Genomic DNA, 19,364 nt, shown 5'->3' with positions numbered 1-19,364 from the left:
ATCTCATACAGCCTTGTATATATCTGACTGTGTTACGCTCTTACGTGTCTTGTTAAACCTGTTTTGTGTGCCAGTGCAGGACTGATGCACAGATTAAACAGAAACATGACAGGAATCCACTGATGTGTGAATGTATTTCTTGTCTAACCTGAAAACAGTTCTGTGGGACATAGTTAACCTTACTTTAAAATATCAAGAATGTCAAATGTGTTTTTCTTTGACTTACGTAGAATTTTTTGCCTCTGCATTGATGCTGATTTCTAGAGTCTTATTAACAGGGGTGTAGAGCCGAGCTCTGTTGGCTGGGGTTGGAGGCAAGAATTTGGGCAAAAAGTCTCCCTCTGTGCACGACGAGACAGGAGGATCCACTGAAAGATGACAGAAAACCAACGAGTTTTTTTCAGGGTGGAATTCATAGTTTGAAGTTAGAACAGTATTTCTAAGTTTAGATCAGATCTTTACAGATTCAACTCCATCTATTAAAATATGGACTTGTACCTATGAGAACAAACTGGATCGGTACTTTGCTGAGAGCATCGTTAGGTGTTTGTGTTGTTTTTGTGCCATTGACTCCAGTCATGGTGATGTTCTTCTTGGGAAAGTCCTCCATCAGCAGCTGTACTCCATATGGGCCTACATTACTGTCGGCAGTGGGGCCGAACGACAGAGTACAAGTGGACTGCATGAGGAATAAAAAAAGGAAAAGAGATCAAATTAGCAAATTGTTATTATTACAACTATCCTTCTGTCTCATTAAACATTAGATTAACAGTCATGCTCACTGATGAGAGGCTGAGGACAGATGGTGGATCACAGGCGTTACACTCCAAGAGTGAGGAGTTTCCATATCTGCATTTAACCTGATCCCCATCAGGGTCAAACATCAACAGGCTGAAATCTCTCCGACAGTTTGAAGGAACTCTGAGAACGAATTACAAATACAATCTTCATTTTCCAGCTTTTACTTCAGTGTGAAGTGAATATGCAGCTCCATGCATTCACTCTTGAAATTTGCCTAATACATCCATAGCCTGATCACTGGAACTGAAGACAGTTTTGTCTTCTACATGGAAACAATATCAGATTTTAACTTTGCAGTAATGCCACAGTCACTCTTGTCCCACTACTGCTGTTGCTCTTTTAGCAGAGACAGAGACAGTGAGTTTGCTTACCTCACAAACGGGATCATGGTTGACTGGGGTGAGGAGTTTTCTTTGCTGGTGTCAGAGCGGTTCCTCAGGTCAAGTAGTACTGCAGTTGTCCATGATCCAATGTTATTTTTGATGCCACTTACCCAATTAAAACCAGGGATGCTTCAATAGAAAATAGTGGGAGAGTCAGTTTTCAGCGTGTTGCAGTTTTTAGCAAAACACTACATACATGGACTAATATCTCTCTCTCTCATATACACATACACATACATATACACACATATATATACACACATATACACATACACACATATACACATATACACATATACACATACACACATATACACATACACACATACACACATACACACATACACATATACACATACACATATACACATACACATATACACATACACATATACATATACATATATATATACACATATACATATATATATACACATATACATATATATATACACATATACATATATATATACACATATACATATATATATACACATATACATATATATATACACATATACATATATATATACACATATACATATATATATACACATATACATATATATATACACATATACATATATATATACACATATACATATATATATACACATATACATATATATATACACATATACATATATATATACACATATACATATATATATACACATATACATATATATATACACATATACATATATATATACACATATACATATATATACACATATACATATATATACACATATACATATATATACACATATACATATATATACACACACATATGTATGTATGTATGTATGTATGTATGTGTGTGTGTGTGTGTGTGTGTGTGTGTGTGTGTGTGTGTGTGTGTGTGTGTGTGTGTGTGTGTGTGTATGTATGTATGTATGTATGTATGTATGTATGTATGTATGTATGTATGTATGTATGTATGTATGTATGTATGTATGTGTGTGTGTGTGTGTGTGTATATAAGAATGATAACAATATGAGCAATAATTTCATTTTATATATTATCGAGGTACACTTGCCTGCTTGAACCAACCAGATTAATGGGAGATGGCAGAATAGTCCTAAGTTCATTCTGACACCACTCTCCGCTGCTTTCTTGGTCGACCGTGCGTACCACAATGCTCACATACCCACAGCTGCTATTTTGGCAACCAAATGAGAAATCGGGAGTGCAGTTGAGATTGTTCCACATTAGACGAATAGTCAGCTGTGGAGTAACAGTAAATAGGAATTTACTTAAGAAAACGTACATTTCAAAATATAAACGCATTTTAGAAAAAAAAAACAAAAAACCTGTACATACCGAGGAAGAATCATTCACATACTTCTCTTTTGTATAGAAGTTGAGTGCGCCAACAAAGCCTAAATTTAAATTGCTGGTAAGGAAATCAATATTCTGCGAGTTGCAGACTGTCAGATGCAGCAGCAGCAGCAGCACCGCAGACAGAGACATGGTCAATCTGTTAGTCTGTCTTCACAAAGACACTTGTACATCCAAACACAGCCTCTCTCTGACTCTCCTCCTTTTATCCATTTGCTGTTTCCCGCATAGCATCCTGTACAATGTGTAGTAAACTGTTCTGGTATGAGGAAATGTTTCATGCTCATGGGTTTGAGATGATATATGATAAATGATAACAGACAGTGAAAGCAAATGTCTCAACCAACTGTCAGTAAATGAAATTAGTTTCAAAACTGAAAATAGAAATGTTTTAATTGCTGCTTGAGCCAAATATAATAAAACATAACACATACAGTTTAGACTAGACAATTTTATTTCTTATATGAATGTTACTCATTTTAACTGTCATAGACAGGATGTGACAAGTGATAATAATAACAACTGTACTGCATTAAAACATTCACATCATGTGGGAAAGCCAATCTTTAAATGATGACCTGATGAACCCTGCTTCCGGGCCCAAACTAGTCTCTGTTTATCAGGGTTGTTGTGTTTTAAACATGTTTTAATGCACTGTATCTTGTTCTATTTAATCTGAAAAGGCCCCTAAAAACAGTTTTTAAAACCCTACGATGTAACTACAGCCCAGCCCATGCAGCAGTATATTAATGACTAACCTCGTATTGTGTCTCCGTTGCTCTGGCAGGTCCTGCAGCCTTTCTTTCTCCGGGTGTCTGCGGCAGCATCTGATGTCCTCTTTGTAGTCTGCGACTTGCCAGCGTTCAGGGAGGCCAGAACCATCTGCCTCACCTCTGCAACCTTGTTCCTCAGCTCTTTCACCAGGTCGTGTATTTCGGGTGGGGGATGATTTGATGGATTATTTCAGTTGTTCTCCTGACTGAAGTTTGGTCCGTTTACAGCATCCTGCTGATTGCATTTGTCCCCAACCTTCAGGAACCCTCACGTTAACGTTTATCGAGTGGCAAAAAGTTAGCGTTCATCCTCCAGCTTCACTGTGTTTATATTATGGGAACATAGCTGTGTAGCTAGTCACAACGCAGGACATCGTTATATACCAGCTAGCCCAACTACAGTAATCCTACAAAAGTAACTGCTTTTCAGTTTTCTGTCTTCATTTATGTTGGAAGTGATAGAAGAGCTGTATGTTTTAACTTTTGCTGTGGCGGTTAAGCTGCCGAATTTTTGGTTTCACAACCCTCCTTCATGATTCGTGCACAGTGTTGGGGAGTAATGGAATACATGTACCGTCGTTACGTATTTAAAATACAAAATATGAGTAACTATATTCCGTTACAGTTACCTTTTAAAAAGGTGGTATTCAGAATACAGTTACTTTGTTTAAATGAATGGATTACATGGCAGTATTTTCCTGTTTCATATGTTAGGCTATGCCCTCTGTATTTTTGGTTTCCATGCCGGTAGAAACCCAAACAAAACACGCATTAAGAGGCTCAAATGTCTGTGTCTCAATCTCGCGGTCCATGTCACCTCTACTTGCGGCCCACATAATGACATGAAAAAACATTTAAAAATTATTCACAAAAATGATTTAATATGAAGGCAATAGGCAGAGTATTACAGGCATAGCCCTAAAGAATGTAGCCTTATGGGCAGTGTAGTCCGTGCTGCAGGGAGAATGGACTGCCATACCCGTTATGTGTCTGTGAGTGAGGGAGGGAGAAAAAGAGTCTAAAAGTACGAGTTGTCACCGAGCAGAAATGAGCTGGAAGCATATAAATATAATAATAACCACTGCAGCCAAAAAGAGTGCCTGACGAGCCCAGTTGTAAGTAAGCTATTAAGACTCGACTGTACACTGTCTTCGTGTTTTCCTCCGAAACAATAAGTTCCGTTGGAGCAGCCTTTCAACGCCTCTGTGTCTCTTGCTAGCAAAGCTGACCCAGACAACAAAGTAAAGCTAGTTTTTGGCTATGAGCCCGACACGGAACCCGCCGTATTAGCCAGAGGTCCCTTTACGGTTTTATGCCTTTACGGTTCGGAGCCGCGGACCTGTTTTATATGCGCGCCGAACTGTTTTCTATATGAGATCGCTGCAAAAAGTGCAGCCTTACCTAATGTCCACCCTACTGTTACTCATTTTATATTAAGATTTAAAAATCTAGTTGGTATTGGTATGGCGAGTAACCTTCAGTAATAGTAATAAATCACACAGCAATAGTACGTTCATGTAGTTGTAAAAAGCATGATAATATGGTAAAAACATAATATATTATATTAATATATTATAATAAAATAATATATTAAGTAATCCAAAGTATTCAGAATACGTTACTCTCATTGACTAAGGTAATGGAATACATTACAAAATACATTTTGGGGCATGTATTCTGTAATCTGTAGTGGACTACATTTTAAAAGTAACCTTCCCAACACTGTTCGTGCACGTCGAAGCTCAGTTTGCTCTTTGTGGGCGTTTCAGCCGGCGACATGAAATACCATCATGTGGTGGCCTCTCTGGATCTGCTGTCCACCTGCTGTGTGATGACCCCCCTCCCACCAAGGCGCTGCTGCCACGCTACTCCCTCTTCGAGCCTGTCCATTCAGGGCTTTGTAAGTCAACAATAAAATTTTAAAATTAACTTTGAAGTGGACAGGGAGCCAATGAAGGGAGGCAAGCACCAGGGAAATGTGTTCACATCTTTTAGCACGTGTCAGAAGACGAGCTGCAGCATTCTGGACTAACTGCAGCCTTGCCAGGCAGGTCTGGCTAACTCCAGCATATAAGGAGTTACAATAGTCCAGCTGGGATATAATAAAAACATGGATCGCCTGTTCAAAGTTTTTAAAAGATAAAAATGATCTCACCTTAGATAAAAGTCTCAGTTTGAAGAAAGACCGCTGTACGACTGAGCTAATCTGTTTTTCAAAAGGTGAACTTGCTGTCAAATATAACCCCTAAATTTTTGGCATTTGACAAAAGGCTCAAGACTGTGCAGGTTAAAATTAGAGGTGCTGGGATAGCCACTTGGTCCAAAAATTATCACTTCGGTTTTGTTCTCATTGAAGTTAAGGAAGTTAGAGGCCATCCAAGATTTAACTTCATCGAGACACTGAAGTAAGGGTTCTAGTGAGGCAGGACTGTTTCCCTTCAGTTGAAGATAGATCTGAGTATCATCGGCATATGAATGAAAACAAATGTTATATTTTCTAAAAATTAGACCTAGAGGCAGCATATAAATGGAGAATAAAATTGGCCCCAGTATAGATCCCTGGGAAACACCACAAGTAAGGGGAGCCGAGGAAGAGATAAAATCTCCAAAGAGAAAGTCCTGTCAGACAGGTATGACCTGAACCACTCTAATGGGGTGCCCTTTATGCCACAATGCTCCAACCGTGTGATTAAGATGCTGTGGTCAACGGTATCGAAGGCAGCGGTCAGATCCAGAAGCAGAAGCACAGCTGAGTCACCTGAGTCAGTGGCTAATAAAAGATCATTAAGAACTCTTAAGAGTGCAGTTTCTGTACTATGAAGAGTTAAAATCAGACTGAAACCGCTCAAGAACATGGTGTTCATTTACAAAAGATTGCAGCTGAACAAACACAATCTTTTCTAAAATTTTCGACAGGAAGAGGAGCTTTGAAATAGGCCTGAAGTTAGTGAGGACAGAGGATTCAAGATTAGTTTTTTTAAGTACAGGCTGTACAACAGCATTTTTAAAACAGGCTGGCACAACACTTGTACTAAGGCTGCTATTAAAAATAGCTAAAATGTCAGAGCTGACAACCTTAAAAATCTTTTTTAAAAGAACAGGAACAATGTCATTTGGACAAGATGATGTCTTTGTGCCATTACATATTTCCTCCACCTGATCAAGACACACAGGCTCAAACTGATCAAAAACAGCAGATCAGGTGAATATTTTAGAAAGGTCATGTGAAGGCAGGGCGATCATAGATTGAAGCTGTTTTATCTTATTGATAAAAAACTGCAGGAACCTTTCACAGGTGTCTGAGGAACTATTAATACAAGAAGCTGGGGAAATATTCAGGGCAGAGTCAATAATTGAAAAAAGAACCCGAGGATTATTGGAGCTATTCTCAATAACATTAGAAAAAAGTCAGGAGAACAACTGAAAAAAGAAACTTTTCTGCTTTTACAATGTCCTGATATCTGTACAGACTGTCTCTCAACATGAGAAAGGACACCTGCAGCCCATCTTTTTTCCACTTACGTTAAGCCTTCCTGCACTCTTGTCTGGCTGAACGAGTGGCCTTATTTATCCATGGGTCTGATTGTGGTTTCGAGCTTATAGTTTTAAAAGGAGCGACCTCATCAAGGACAGTTTTGCATTTATCATAAAAATTAACTGTCATTTCCTCGGTACCAAAGCCAAGGGGAGATCTTAAAACCTTTTTAAACGCAATAGAAAATTGTTCTGTTGCAGATTGGTTAAAAACATGACAACGACGTGTTGAAATAAGAGGTGTAAAATGGCGGGGAGATAAAAGTATATCAAACACAACAGGACAGTGATCAGAAAAAACAGCATCACATATTTTCATGTTTAGGACCGGTAACCCTAGAGACAGCACAAGATCCAATGTATGACCCTGTTTCTGGGTTGGCCCCGACACAAGTTGAGCAAGACTAAAGGAGTCTATCAAACTTAAAAAGTCTCTGGCCAGTGAATTGGAGGGACAATACACGTGAATATTAAAATCTCCAACGATTAAGATTTGATCATAGCTTGGCACAGTTCCAGCTAAGAAGTTTTAAAAGTCTTGAATAAAATCCTTGTGATATTTTGGAGGTCTGTATACAGCTGCAACGAGTGTCGGGCGGGGATGCCCCAATTCAAACGTCAGAAGTTCAAAACTACAGGGTGGGCCATTTATATGGATACACCGTAATAACATGGGAATGGTTGGTGATATTAAAGTCCTGTTTGTGGCACCTTAGTATATGTGAGGGGGCAAACTCCTCAAGATGGGTGGTGACCATGGTGGCCATTTAGAAGTCGGCCATCTTGGATACAACTTTTGTTTTTTTTCAATAGGAGGAGGGCCATGTGACACATCAAACTTATTGATAATGTCACAAGAAAAACAAGGGTGTGCTGACAAAGCAACACAAATCAGAGAAATGCAAAGCAATCACTACATCAGCAAATGATGAGACTTGAGCTCACACAATCTTAACTTACTGCCATGGAAAGACTGAACTGTTATCTGTTCTGACCAGTGACATTTTTTTTCTTTTTAAAATCGAAAGCATGCTCATGCTAACATGTCGGAGAATGTGAACTATCTGATAAAAACTGAGATCTCTTATCAAACGTGACATCACTAGTTTGCCACAGTGTGTGACTGTCGGTTTTTTTGTTGTTGTTTGTTTTGTTTCTTAACAAAAGCTATAACTGAGTCAGAGAACTAGACCGATTATCAACAGAAACTAAAACAATGTTATCTGACATCAGATAATTTTGGATGTCTTGTGTGGATTGTTGTTTAACGTGTAATTCTTTTTGCAGTTTGACACCCTGCACATCTTTATCAGATGGAACAACCATAGAACCTTTAAATGCAGAAAGTAGGTGAACAAACTATAGCTGTTACAGTAAAGTATAATGTCCCTCTCCTGGGAAAAATAACTCAGACCTTCCAGATTAAGGTAAAATCAGAAATAAAAAATCTAATTTTATGAGGGTAAAGGCATATTTCAAGAGTAGAAGTAATTTTGTGGGGAAAACAGATGACGCTGGACTTAAAAAAAAAAAAAAAGTTTTTCATTGGTAGTCGTGTTTTATATTAAAAAACTGCATTACATTTATTCATGTTGTCTGGCACAATGAAAAATAACAATTCATAATGTATTATTAAATTCCTGGTTTTATTACGATGTTAAAAATATTTATTTAGACAACAGAACGAGAGTACCCAAAGACATCCAACTCCCTGAAATAGGCAAGAGCAACATATAAAGGTTGATGTTTTATGCTGATGTCTGCATTGGTAATATGGAAATCCCACACATTACAGATGCCCTGCTCCCTGTTTATTATATTGTCACTAACTTGAGTTTGTGTTTATGTATGTTTCTTAATTATGTGGTAATGGCCTCAGAGCCATCTGTGACCACTGGATTTTATTATTTATTTCTTTTTAACTTCTCCTTTTTAAATTTCTCAAAACTAGACTCTTGTAGGGTTTTTAGCTTACAATACAAAGCATGTTGAGGCTACTGTTATTGTGATTTGGCACTATATAAACAAAATTGGATTGTTCACGTAACCTATTTAAACAGTAAAATTTTCCTCATCTTTGACATTACTTCCCGTCAAAGTTCTCCTAGTGTGCAAGAACTGATTACGCAATAAGGAGCCAGACATCATTCCTAGAGTACCATCTAATGCTGCTTTGTGACCTTTTTGTGTATCAGGGATAATCACAAGCTGTTTGTTGGCACCTTGAACTCTCAGCAATAGTGATAGAAATCTCACTTTTAACTTGCCCCGCACTTTGTTTATGGTTAATGAAAAGGTCTGGGCATATCATTTGGATAAGCTTGATGTTGTGAAATGGTATTTAAACCCAAACACACAGTCTTTCCCATCTTTTTTGTTCCCAAAGGTAAAAAAAAAAAAAAGTTTAAAATAAAGTCAAACAAAATACTGTCTTCTGGTTTAAAGTAGTGGTAGCACTTTTTATTGCAGCTCAGGAATGACGTGGCAGTCAGTGCTTGTGTCTTTAACAAAAAAAAAAAAGAAAAAAAAAAAAAAAAAAAAAAAGTGTAAAGTATTAAAAATAAGTTGTAATGCAGTAAGATATTTAATTACTCAATGGACAAAGTAATTTTTTTACACTATTCATTACATTACTTTCTTTTTCACTCCATTACATCACCTGTAATTCTTAATTACAAGTTAACAACGTAAACCTGACACTACAGTCCAACTCAAACAAAAACACTGTATCCTGATGAGGAAACCAGGTACTATGACCTAATGGAAAACCCTAAAAACTGTGTTGAACCATAGCGATACAATCTGAGTAGAGATTAATGGGGCAGGGATAGCTCAGTAGGTAGAGTGGTTGCCCCATGATCGGAAGGTCGGGGGTTCGATTCCACTGAACGGCTACCCTGAGGTACCCTGCACACTGCTCCCCGGGCGCTGCATTGGTGGCTGCCCACTGCTTCACTGGGTTAAATGCAGAGGAGTAATTTCCCTACAGGGACTAACACATACACGTAAAAAAAAGTGGCTTTATAATCTTTCTGTTAGTATTTACATGTGGGGGAAAAAAATAACCCAAAGGAAAGTTGAAAAACAGTTCAAAAATACCTAATAACAATGGCCACAGTTATTCTAATTTAGAAACGTGAACAGGTAAAAATGGAGGCTGCAATGCTGATTGCTCATCAGTTTATTGCCAGGAATGGAAGTAACAAGCTATTCCGCTTTGTAGAAACAATTCCACAATCGTAGGAACACGATCTCTAACTTGATGGCATTACCTTGGCCTCCAGTAACACTGAGGAATCTTGGAGTCATTTTTGACCACGATATGTCCTTCAATGTGCATACTAAGCAGTATTCTGGGACTGCTTTCTTCCATTTTAGTGGTGTGTCGGTCGTGAACAAAACGGCTTTAGAGCTGACTCTTTGAAGTGAACGACCTGAGCCGGCTCTTTATTGGGAGCCGTGGGTTTTTTTTTTTTTTTTCCTCCTTTTTCTCTCCCACTTCTTTTCTGCTTCACTCCGCACGCGAGCCTTGTGCTGGGAAGAGGGGGGAGGGGCGGTAGCACAGGAACAGAGCAGGACAGAAAGAGAGCCAGGGACAACAACGTCACATTAGAAAGGTATAGTAATCATCCACAACCATTTTCAGTTGCAGATGATAAAGGATTCAGAAAGTTTATTCATGCAGGCCCATATGACAGAGAATGTGCATCTTCTTTTTGTTTTCATGTTTTAATTTAGATTTAATTGTATTGTGTGCAGTGTTGTTTCACTTTAAATTTGTTTAAAAGGAAAAAGCAGAAACTTTAAATAGTTAAAAGATGAAATGTAAATAGTTGTTTTTTGTATTACATGATTTATTTATTACATTTTATGTGGAGTGAATAAATAAAAGTATATTTACGGTGGCCCCTAGCGACAAAGCACGTACGAACCCCGAAGCACGTACAAACCCCGAAGCACGTACAAACCCCGAAGCACGTACAAACCCCGAAGCACGTACAAACCCCGAAGCACGTACAAACTCCAAAACACATTCTTTGTGTTTATTCTGCATTTACTTCACTATATTGCATAAATGTCAGTTACAAGCTTAACTTCCTAGAACCTGGCATTCACATATGTGAACATCACATTTTGGGTTGTCTAGACCAAAATACTAAATTTTGCTCTACAAGAGCCTGATATCCACGTACGAGGACATTATACTGCCACTGTTCTATCGAAATTTAAAACTAATGTCTTCATATGTGGATCTCATTTTTCTCAGAACCAAAAATCAGGTAAAAAAAAAAAAAAAAAAAAAAAAAAAAAGTAATTCTTTGTTTTTACAGTCATCAGGTCCCAATCAGCCCAAATAGCAAAAAGAAATTAAAAAAAATGCATGCCACGAAAGAGTTCGGGTCTTAGGAGGTTAACTAAGGTTGAAAAAAAAAAAAAAAAAAAAGTAATTTCAACCAGGCTATTGATCAAGTAATTGCGATTATTTACAGAAAATTGTGAGATTAATTAGTTAATTTTTTAATTTATTGACAGCACTAATACATATATATATTTTACCATAACTCTGGATTTAGTGTCCTGTCATTAAAATTTAAACTGGTGTATACTTTGAAGCATGAAAAAACTCCAAAACATGTGCAAATTCCAAAGCACGTGAAACCTCCAAAACACGTACAAACTCCAAAACACAACAGAAGCGCTCCAGGATGCTAGGGTCAGTGTTGAGCTTTTGTTACCTAGCGGCTACACAAGCCAGGAAGACACCAGATTTGGTGTGTGGTAGTAACAGGTAAATGAACTTTTGTTTTATTTTATTTTTTTTATTTGAGAAGAAAAAAAAATTATATATATATATATATTTATATTTTTTGGAGTTTGTACATGCTTTGTCTCTATGGGCCACGTATATATTTGTATATAAATATATATATAAATAAAACCATGTTTTTTTTTTACATTAGTAATTCCTTTTGTGCATAATTTTATGTTGTTGTTGATAATAAGTTAATTAAAGCAACAAAACAACCTGAAGAGCTGGTTGGGAGCCGAAAGAGCCGCTCTTTTTAGTGAGCCGAGCCGAAAGAGCCGGTTCTCTAAAGAGAGCCGGAATTCCCATCACTATTCCATTTGCACTAAAATTAGAAACATCCTGTCTCAGAGTGACGCTGAAAAGCTAGTTCTCTATCTATCATACCGTTACATATTCCATATGTACGCGGTATGACCTCTTTAAGACACTCCGGCTAGCCTGGCCACGCCTCACAGCTTACATATAAAACAGTTGTGCAAACGTGAAACCGGTGGTCATTTGATCTCCACTGGTTTTGCATGGAGGACCACAAGAGCCACGCGCATCGAAAAAGATTTGTGCTTAAATAATGAATTGTAGAATAAATTCTGTATTTGTAAATTCATTTTTGAATTCCACATTAAAAAAAAACATTTCAAAATCCATTTTCAAATACCAATTTAATAAATTGATTTTCAAAATGCTTTTTAAAAACTTGATTTCAAAAAAATGCTTTTTAAAATGGCGACTCCACTCCTCATTTCAAAATCAATTTCCCTTTCCTGTTCGCTGTATACTTGTAAGTTGAAATTCACACACAGCCAGGGAACCTGAGCGTAGAGTTTTACACACAGTTTTATGCTTTGTATCTGAAAGCAGACCTTAACAAAACAGATTGTAACTCGTGTTTTTACAAACAAATCTTTTTTACACATACACAAATTGTCATCTGTAGATGAACAAACAATATTTTCACATTTTGGTTTACAAGGTTACAAAACTCAGTACACAAATACACATTTGATTTACAAGTACAAAATATTTCATGACCACAATTTGAGCCCATACAGCTGGATTAGCAACTTCATTTTAAAAATCCTGCTGCAATGCAAATTAGCCACACCGTGAGATGTAAGGAGCTCTATGATTGATTTTACAGACACAGGCTGGCTACCTGGATTTTTCTATGCTGCTGTTTGTGCTCATAGCTTTGCCCTGCTAAGAAGCGTGTGTGCTTGTACAAAGGCCGTTCAGCCTCAGGATTTACACTCAGCTCAACACGAATATGTGAAGAATGAAGGAACCCTGCAGCGAAACGGAGAGCTGAACCTCTGACTTGGCGCCTCTTTACTCAGTCTGACCACCAGTTTAAAGTAATGTGCTAACATGGCTAACACTAGCATCACTGCACATAGCCCCATTATTTTAAGGTCAGTTTGTACGAGCTAGCTAGGTGTTTTGTAAGCTGCGGTGCGCTTCACAAATAAAGCTTGAAGCAGATCAGACTATTAGAACCAGCACTGAGGCCTGTTAAGTTTATACAGTGTTAGAACAATGGCTGCAACCTACAGCCTTTAAACTAGCAATAAAAATGCTGACAGTAAACTCGTCAGTCCAGATGTTACCATATTACATTGTGATACTTAGGCTTAAAACAACAGACAGGCTGATTAAAATAACAGCTGTCAGTTCTCTCATTCCTTATATCAAGACTGGAGATCACACTACTGATTTCAGTTCATTTAACCCTTAGATGCACCCGTGGGATCAAAAATGACCTCACAGGTTGTTATTCTTCAAAAGGGTTTTTCAAAAAAAAAAAACAAAAAAAAAACCCATAACTCACTTATTAAACTTACAGTTTCAATACGTCCCAGGGGAAAACTTTCCCAAGTTTCAGGTTCATTGTTCTTCTTTTCCATAAATCTGTAATGATATGGTTACTCACCACATCACTACTTATCATCTTTTGTGGTTTTCCAAATATGTGTGTTTATTACACACATTATTAACCAGAAAAGTTTCCTTTTGTCTTCACCCATTTTTTCTTTAAACAAACCATATTTAACTGCTTTAATGTTAACATCAACATAGTAGCCAATTTCTGTCATCTTCCGCCTTATCTCAGTTGTTCTATAACAGTCCAATAAAAGATGTTCTAAAGTCTCATCCTCATTACAGTCTGTCATAGGACATTTTTTGGTGGTAACAAAATAACTCCACTGGACTACCGCTCTCACAGGGAGGCGCCCGAGCGAGATGAACCACACCACATCCCTCATGCTTTGGGATATTACTTTGTCTTGTATATTCTTAACTATCAAAAAGTTTTCATCTTTATCTGCATACTTATATTGAATTAAGCCTTCATTTTTAATTTCATTAATTTTATTATAGATATTCTTCGTATTATCTTGTAAAATATTGAGACTAGAATGTTCCCATTGACCTGATAAATCTCCAAACATAAGTCTGTGGTATGGTACGCCTGCTCTGGCTCTGCCTCTTTTTTTACTCCACAATCCCTCCTTCCCTCGAACCCACAGGGCACCCCGGGAAATTGCGCTGTGAATATTTTTGAGAAATGGGATTCGCAAGACAATCTCCAAGTCTGGGGCTCCCAGTCCTCCATGCTTCCTACTCTTGTACATAAATTTCCTCTTAGTCACCTCACGATTGGATTCCCAGATTAATTTAATGCACATCTTACTTATTTTAATAGTGGTTTTTTCCTCAGAGGAGGAAGTATTGTGGCAAGGAAGAGAAGTTTTGAAATTATGTGTGTTTTTACTATATTAATGCGTGTTTTATAATTTGTATCTTTATTTTCCCATTTCATAATTTCCATTCTGATTTCACTTTCTTAGTCTAGTTTAATAAGCAAGAGTCAGTACTATCAATCCATATACCCAAAATTGTAATCTCCCTGCATAGGGAGATCGTCATTTCAGGTCTTCTGGTCTGATGTCCAAGCCACACCCCTTCAGTTTTGTCTTGATTCAGCTTGGCACCTGATGCCAGTTTGTATTGGTGTAATATCTCCATCACTATAGACAGTTCACTTTGATTTCTAATTAACACTGTCACATCATCTGCATACGCCAAGGCTGTAATCCTATGGGTTTTGTCAAGGAGATATCCTTTAATTCGTTTATCATTATTTATCCTTTTCAATAAGGGGTTGATTGCAAGAACACATAATGCAGCACTTAAAGGACATCCTTGTTTAACCCTGCACTCAGCACTAAAAGGGGATGAGAGTTTTCCGTTTACTTTAACTCGCAATAGGGACGTTTTATAAATCAATTGCACAATGGAAATAAACTGATCCGGGAAGTTATAAGCTTTCATTGCTTGCCATAAATAGGGATGGGAGACAGAATCCAAAGTTCTCCTTTGGTCTAAACCTAGTATGCAGAGCTCTGAATCCTTTCCATTATAAATATTTTCTCTTAACATACATAAATTATCCCACATCATTCGTCCTTTGATTGCACAAGTTTGTTTTTTTCCAATGATAATATCTAATACATCTTCTAGTCTGTTCATAATTATTTTAGCAAACATTTTATAATCTACATTCATTATTGTTAATTGTCTATAATTATTAATGTCTTCTCTATCACCTTTCTTATATAAACATAACTCCTTCATAAAACGATTTACCCATTGTTCCTCTTTCTATTCCTTCGTTATAATACTGAGCTAATAATTCAGACAGTTCTTTGCTCACAAGTTTGTAGAATTCAGAGGGGAGTCCATCCAGACCAGGTGTTTTATCGGTGCTAAGTTGATTAATTACTGATTCCACTTCCTCTCTTTTAATTTCCCCAACCAAGGTTTCATAAATGACAGAATTTAATGGTTCAACCTCACTTAGAAGATTGTTAACAACGTCACTGTTTGTAAATATGGGTGAAAGCGGTTTTTCCATGCCATGTCATGTTTTCAGGTTTCCATATCACATTGCCATGTTTAGAGTTTCCCTTGTTTGTTTTCTATTCACCAGGTTTTCTCATGGTTTATGTTTCCTTTCTAGTTCACCCATTTTAGGTTATTGTTTAGTTTTGCATTGTTTTCGGCATTTTATTTTCATACCATTTTGTCTGCCTTAGGCTACGTCCACACGCTGCATTTTCATTTGAAAATGCATTGTTTTCTCTCCGCTTTGGCCACACTAAGACAGTGTTTTCCCCACGGAATAACGTAGCGTTTTGAAAACGCTCTCGAAAATGCATACATTTCAAAACAGAGCTGTCTCGTCGCAGTGTGGACCCTCGAAAACGCAGACTTTTGAGCTTTAATTCTCACTCGCTTTGGCAACTTTGTACTTTTGTGTTACTCGCAGCAGCAACTCCACCTCATTGTTAGTCCATTTAAAAAAAAACTCGGTGCTTTTCCTCAACCTTTTGCTGCGACGTTTCAATGAGCCGGAAAGTAAATAAACAGCAAACAGAAATGAGGCAGGCCGAATCTTCTTGCGCTTCACGCATACACAGTACTGAAACGTAAGCGTTTTTGGATGCACAACTCTGTGAAAACGACTGAAAACGCAGTTTTCAAATCTGTCCGGGCTAGTGTGGATGTAGTCTTAATGAACAGCTCATCTTCAGTTAAAGTTGAGTTTTAGTACGTCCGTACCTGGATCCACTCTTCGCACCTCACACAGTTTGCCCTGGCAGACTGTGGTTGAACGAACCGACAAGGAATGGCTGAAAACACACAGACTAAATACACAGGAGGCGATCAAGGGAAGTGGCAACACATGGACTGGTTCTTATATAGCGCTTTTTTACTCTGTCTGAGCACTCAAAGCGCTTTATACAACTAATTCATTCACCCAATCACACCCATTCACACAAGCACTTCTAAGCTCAAGTGCTAAGTATCTAACATTCATACACATTCACACTCCGATGGATGCATTGGAGAGCAACATGGGGTTAGTATCTTTCCCAAGGATATTTGGCCTGCAGACTGGAGCAGCCTGGGATCGAACCACTGACCTTCTAGTTAGTGGCTGATCTGCTCTGCCACCTGAGCTACAGCCACCACATGGGCAAACAGCTGACACACTAACACAGGACGTCTTCAAAATAAAACAGGAAACATAATGAAAAGCAGACATGACAACACGAACTTGACAGCAAAAGACATGCAGACATGAAACAAAGGACAAGGGAGGCTTGACACGGGTTGAAAACAAGGGGAACTAATAAACAAATGAACTTAGAAAACCTAAAGAACTTAAACATAAACCATAAATATCAAAATAAACTAAGACTCAAAACACTGGGTCAAAAGACCCAGGATCATGACAGTTGTTATATTGAGTTGGCAGCGGGAGAGCTGCAGCTGTGTGTGTCCAGCAACCGATGAAATAAACATGATTAAAATACCACTGGGTCTGCCATGTATGTTTACAACATGTATGCCTGAATAAAATCAAGCAGGTGCGATGTTAGAATGCCTTTACTTTTATTTCAGTAAACACCCAAAACCTACACCAGCTGTCTGTGTTTGGAAGAGAGTCGAACAAATATTTAAAATATAATCTGATCATTCTTAGAGCAGCTTTCAGGATCTCCATATATATGTTAACATAATATATTTACATGCTGGTTTTAGACCCTGAGCGACTCAGGGTCCATGAGCAGTTGTGGACTCCTTTCATATTATATGTGTTTTTATGCACTGTGCTGCTGTTCTCGTGTGTATAGGCAGGTGTGTGTGTGTGCATTGAGAGGCACCTTCAGGCTGTGTGTGCTGTGAGAGGCACCTTCAGGCTTGGTGGGTATGGCCCTGGGAACTACGGAACAGTATGGCTGAGCGCTCCTCGGCGCGGGATCGTTTTGAGAGACTCCACGTCAGTCTTCTAGCATAGTTTAAAGTTCAGTGAGCGTATGCCTGCTGGAATTAAGCCCATATGGAAAAGAAATAGAAAAAACATAAAAGACTTGCATCAGCTTTAGCTTGCTTCATATAGTGAATCATATAAGGCTTATATGATTTACTCATGAAAGTGGCCACTTTCTCATTACTTTCATATATTGTTTTAGTAAGTATCCAAAACATACAAGTTTCATTTATATAATTTTTCAAGGGATCTTATATCTGTTTTCACTCTTGTATGCTTTGTTTCACACAAGACAGATACAAACTTTATAAGATTTAAATATATCTTTTCCATATGGGAGTGTTTTGACAGCTGCCTCTATTGTTTTCCCCCAGGAGGAGCGAGCACGGGGAGTGCAGAGACACGGGACCGGACAGCATTCAACACGGACTTTTGGGAAGAAGACACAGCACAGGAGTCGAGGGAACTCACAGGGATTTATTGTTATGTAATATTCGTTTCACTGTAAATAACCGCACTGCTTTCTTTGCACCAAGTCCTGCGTTTGGGTCCAATTTCGCCACATCCCCATGGTCTGCCACACAGACCGTTACAGCAATAGTACATTCATGTAGTTGTAAAAAGCATGACAATATATTAAGTAATCCAAAGTATTCAGTATTCACTTTAAATATGTTTATATTGTCCATTCTGTAAAATAGTCAGATGTCTATTCATATTAATGTACAGAATTCACCTGCTTGCTGCTACTACTGCACATTCACCCAGTGTGTGTAGTGTGTAATTATAATTTTTTATTTTTTTTTTTTATATATACACACACACACACACACACACACACACGTATATATATATATATATATATATATACACACACACACGTATATATATATACACACACACACACACACACGTATATATATATACACACACACACACACACACACACACACGTATATATATACACACACACACACACACACACACACACACACACACACACACACACGTATATATATACACACACACACACGTGTGTGTATGTATGTATGTATGTATGTATGTATGTATGTATGTATGTATACACACACACACACACACACACCTCTACCCCCCCCCCCCCCCCCCTTTTTTTGCACATGTTGAGGAGCGTGTCAGGATACATTTCACTGTGTGTTATACTTGTATAACTATGCATGTGACAAATAAAGAACCTTGAATACGTCAATCACACTGAGTAACTTAACGAAACAAACTACATTTTGGGGCATGTATTCTGTAATCTGTCGTGGAATACATTTTAAAAGTAACTTTCCGAACACAGACAAGGAGGCACAATTAACTACCACAGGAGATGCTGGGGTAACCACATAGGCAAGAGTGAGAGAGCCAGAGAACGTGGACAGAACTTGCCAGAAATGATGTACTACACAGAAACATGACTGCGGACAAACAAATTGACATTGAGACAAGATTGACTTCAAAGACAGATAATACAACAGGAAACTAGACACAAGAGGACAGGGAATGAGAACAGAAAACCTAAGGCTAGATAGCAAACAGACCTAGGGATGCAAACAGAGCTCAAAACTATAACGACCAAAACTAGGGCCCTCACCTCAAAATATTAAATACACCAAAATCAAAAATCCAAAACCGAAAACACTGCGTACAAAACCCAGGCTCATGACAAATACATTATTATCAGGATGTCATAAAACTGCCTGAAACGCCTTTAGTTGATCCAAAATGCTGCAGCAAGAGTACTAACGGGCTAGAAAAAGAGAGCATATTTATCCTATACTGGCTTCTCTCTTTATTGTTTCTCTGTTAAGTCCAATTCAAAATCCTGCCAAAAACAACAACAACAACAACAACAACA

This window comes from Pelmatolapia mariae, linkage group LG3_W (assembly GCF_036321145.2).
Source record: "Pelmatolapia mariae isolate MD_Pm_ZW linkage group LG3_W, Pm_UMD_F_2, whole genome shotgun sequence".
Taxonomy (NCBI): Eukaryota; Metazoa; Chordata; class Actinopteri; order Cichliformes; family Cichlidae; genus Pelmatolapia; species Pelmatolapia mariae.
The sequence above is the reverse complement of the archived record's forward strand: the minus strand, read 5'-3'. Positions refer to the sequence as shown.